This window comes from Eptatretus burgeri, chromosome 10 (genome assembly GCF_056783735.1).
Source record: "Eptatretus burgeri isolate ZD-2024b chromosome 10, Ebu_testis_v1, whole genome shotgun sequence".
Classification (NCBI taxonomy): Eukaryota; Metazoa; Chordata; class Myxini; order Myxiniformes; family Myxinidae; genus Eptatretus; species Eptatretus burgeri.
Window position 1 is genome coordinate 108,211,877 of NC_140970.1, and position 4,892 is coordinate 108,216,768.

Genomic DNA, 4,892 nt, shown 5'->3' on the forward strand with positions numbered 1-4,892 from the left:
ATGGCCGACGCTCCGTCCCGCCAGCGGGGTCTCGGGACCGCCCCAAAAAAGATCAGGCCAGCGGCCACCAGGAAGAGAAGAGGATGAGCGAGCCGGAAGACGGGAAGAGAGCAAGAGCAACAACAGCGCTCCTTCCGTGTCCGACTTTTTATCCCCCGGGGCTCCGCCCTTCACTCCGCCCCCGTTTTCGGCTCCACCCTCCTTTGAGAGGGTTCTCGAAGAGGGCATTTCCTCACCCCGACCACCTCACGCTGGTCATCCACCAATCGGCGCGGAGCTGCCCTCCCCCTTCTCCTCCCTCACACCAAGCGCGGAGAAGAATGGCGCGAAAACCCACCAGCATCGTTGGCAGTTTTCGTCCGTTTTAAATAAAAGATGGGGAAAGAAAAACGACTTACTCAAAGCGTCGCAGCCCGAATGAATCACATAAATTCCCTCTGAACAACGGATTTGGGCTAACGACACATGTACTTAAGAGATATCTCACCTCCGGGACCTGAATGGTGGTTTGCAAATTTCCACATCCGTAACACTACCCCCTCCCCTTTTTACAGACTCGTCCCGAGTCGTCAAATTTTCGTGTGTCATCATGTGTAGTTCTCCCCTAGTAGGTTTTACCTTCGGATCCCTGAGTGCGACATTCATGGTATTCGTGTCCCCAAAATAAATAACCTGAGGGCTGAGTAACTTACGAAACAAATCCACTCATACGGATGACTTAAATAAAATTGCCGGCGCTAGACATACATGCCGGGGGCGCACTCATATTTACAGTACATCTTAACTTACAAATTTTACACTCAACCATGGCCCTGGATCAATGGACTCTGCAGGGAGCAAAACAAACGTCAAAAGAAAACCGGTGCACGGGCCGCCACTGCAGGCCCGTGTTGTCGCTGCCAACAGGACAGTTCTTGCAGCTTGCAAGCTGTTGCTTGATGATCCTGGCGCACATGGCAATGAACAGGGGGAGGGCAAAGCAAAACTGAACGGGGCAAACGCAGAATCGAAGGCAGCAGGCATGGCATGGCAAAGGCAGCAGGCAAACACAGCCTGCAGAACAAGGCGTTGCAGGCAAACACAGCCGGCAGATGATCGACCGGCACATGCCTTGAAGCAAAAACAGCTGCAGACGATCCGGCCGGTTCAGGCCTCACAGCAAATCAACGGCTGCCGATGAAGTTGGACGGCCTTTGCCTTACAGTGCATTTTGATGGAGGGAGTGCGGTGGTGCTGGCCACTCGGAAGGTGGGCTCGGACCTACCTACCCATCTCCCTCCAAACCTATCGCCTTTGTCTGTCACTGTACATACCCACTCCCTTAATTTGTAACACCCAATTTAGCCCCAACTTATTTTTTTGTTGTTTTTATTTTTACTTCTTTTTATGTCCTATCTCCCACTATAATTCGTCCCCTAACCCCCTTTATCGTCCTTGTTCGGCTAACCTATCGTCTACTCGCTTACTCCCAACCCCAACGTTCCCTTCCCGGAGGGGAACAAGGGAGAGCTCGCATCCTGTGTTGAGGCCCAACGAAGCCTCAGGATGGCCTCCCCAGACTTCAGCGATCTAACCCAAAGTGGGTCCAGCGGCCCACAACGAGAGCGAAGGGACGGATGGTGCGGAGGGCTACACTTCCTAATCTACCCTCTCCATTAACCTTTAAAACTACCCCGGGGATTTCAACAAGCGCCTCTCGCTTAAACTGTTGGTTCTAACAACCCAAATTCCCGTCGCCTGTGTTGGTATCCTCACAATTTCGGGCCTCACCCCCCAATTTTCTTCCCGTGCCCTCACACGGTCTCATGGCTGGGACGCGTGGCTCCCCTTGGCAGGCACAACCCTCTGCTGATTCCCCGACGATGGCACCCCGGGCACTACACTGCCTCTGAGCCTACCAGCTCCCGAAAACCGGGGAGTGCCCCCCATGGCAACTCCCCTGAAATGCTCACGTGGCAGGCTGGCTTCTCGGGCCCCTTTCCGAGGGTCACCCGTGCCCACAACACTGCCCACGCGGCTAAAGGCGCCCGGGCCCCCGCATCATGCGGGCGCACCCGTGCCCACTATGCTATCCAGGCCCCCCATGGGCCCTTGGCCTACCGCGGCCGACTAGCCCGGTGCCCGGGGTACCCACTCAGCGATACTCACCTTTCGCAGCCACGCTCCCAGCCTGTCAACAGGGCTCCTGCACCCCTCCAAACGGGTTTCGAGCCCACACTCCCACCAACAGCAAAACGACTTCCATTTGTCAATTCAACTAACCCACTAACTCACACTACACTGACCCCAGGGTCCCTTGGGCGGGGGTCACTCCTCCCCCCAATCACTCATCGCACCATGCATTCCCCATTCACTCCATACACACAGACCCGCTGGCCTCACTCACTCAACATGTCTCCACACAACTCACCAACACTTCAACACACACATCGCTGAACTCTTCCATTCTGCTCACTTCTTCCCCTGACTAACTCGTGCTCCCACGTCGTCCCTTAAACTACAGCACCTTCCTTTTAACACTCCGTAGCTCAGCTACGTCCCCATGACACATCGAAAGTCTGTCACTGTCTCCAAATCCTTATTTCCCATCCTAAATCTCAACAGTAGGGTAAGAATACTGATTCTGGCTCACTTTTCCCCATGTAAATGAATGGGGGATTTTCAGCGATTCCCTTTTTTTTTCCCTAAAAATAAACCCCCTTTTTATCCCAAGGTATATTTATTTGTCTCCCCTTTTAACTTGGAGGTTGAACCTCATTGAATTGAACACCTGGGGGTTGAACAGCTCACTCATTGAACCTATAAAGATTTGTTCATTCTCAAATTCCTTCAATAGTTTAATTTTCTTTGCACAATAATCCCCATCTAAAATATTGACAAACAAAACATTTGAATCTTTATATTTTTGAAGATACCCCTTTTGTGCCATTACGAAATGATAAACTTCTCTTAATGCTCTCATCTGGCCACCTCCTGAGCCACATATCATTTTGAGATTATAGTAAATTGTTTTTTCATTGTTCAATTGATAACCATCAAAGTTTTCAGTCCATTCAAGGATATTCATTTTTTTCTTTACATCCTCTAACTTACTAGTTTTTAAATTAATTCGCTTATTTGTTTTATTTACCTTTGTTTTAGTTATTTTTTCAATAAGACTTATTTGATATTTTTCACATTCATTATGTTTTCCATTTATATACCAAGACTGAGATTTTCTCCACTCTTTAGTTTGATTAATACTTGGTTTAACTATTTATATATTGTGAAAAACCAAGTGTAGCCCTTAAAAACCCTAACCCATCTTCCCATCGTTAAAACACAATCTATTCTATTCACTCTATCATACAATATCCATATGGAACACAATCTATTCCATTATCTAAAATAAATCTCTTATCATCAAAGGCTCCTAATGCCTTTTTATTTACTTCTTCACTATATATGTTATGTTTATAACTTCTTATTGTATTCATTTTCCTATATTCTTCTTTCTTATTCATCAAACAACTATAATAATTTCTAAAAGTTATTGATTTCTTTATTACATATTTCTTTATTCCCTTTAACCTCTTATCAATCTGTTCACCATACTTATAAGCATATGCCTTTGCTCTCAATCCAATAAACTCACTCATTACTTTTCCACCCAACTCATCCTTAAACTTACCAATAACCTTTTCATTCTTTTTGGAAAATAACTCACTCTTCTTGCTGAAATTACTTGTATCATATACTCCAATATTTTTCTTCATATCTTCATAAACATCATCAGTTTTTATATCTAGGATAAAACTATCAGTGTCCATATACAACAATGAAACATTTTCACCATACTCTTTCTTTAAGTCATTATACAAATAATCATACATCAATATCTTTGATAAATCAAGAACTGCTGTTCCAATATAAATTGGTTTATCCATTACAATACTTTCCTTTTTCATATGAATTGCAGAAAAGTTCTCTGAAAAAACCTCTTCTCTCTCAAAACTTGGTTTATTTATCAATCTCGAAGCTTCTTTCCAAGATGTTGCGAATCTAATGTTTTGCCTGTTTCTAACATTTTCCATAGTCTTTCCAAATACAGCATTATTCATTAATTTATAAAAGTCCCCTTCAAATTTTACTTTTGTATTTGCTCTCATATCTGTATTGAATTGAATATACTTTTTCACCCAAGGACTTTGTTTAAATTTTAAAACTCTATGAATTTTAGCTACTCTCAATCCTTCTCTCAAAAACTGTTTTAAGCTTCTCTGATGTAAAACATATCCCTCTTTATCATAGAATGTTGTTAATAACTTTTCTGTTGATTTGCCTTTAATATTAAAACTTTTATGATAATCACTGAACCATTCTTTCTTTGGGGTTTCTTTCTCACATGCAAAAGGAAGGTCTTTATGCTTATTATGAAGAACACTCGGGTACCTCAAATCAACTTCAAAATAATAACCTTCTTCTTCGTCATTCAATTCCTCTTGAGAAGAAATAACAATATTCATCAAAGCCTTTTCATAATCCTTTTCTTCCACCCACTCTAATTTACCATAAGGCAGAGATTGAGACATTGCCCATCCATACAAATTATTAGCATCAAAATACATCAAATAATTACTATCTTTTTCACTATCATAATTTGGGAGATATTTATTATTTGCTTTCGCATATCTTTTTGAACATACTTGTGATATTCCACCTCTCTTGGACTTCTCAATCATCAAAAGCATATCAACATCACTGATTAAATCTATATCTTGTTTTGTCATTTTCAACATTGCACTCCAAGCTAAACCAGGAGCTGTGAAATAGTGGGCAGGATCTAATCCATAACAATTTTTATTATGACAGAGTGTTCTGAAAGCCTCAAACACATCAGCTAACAATAAAAC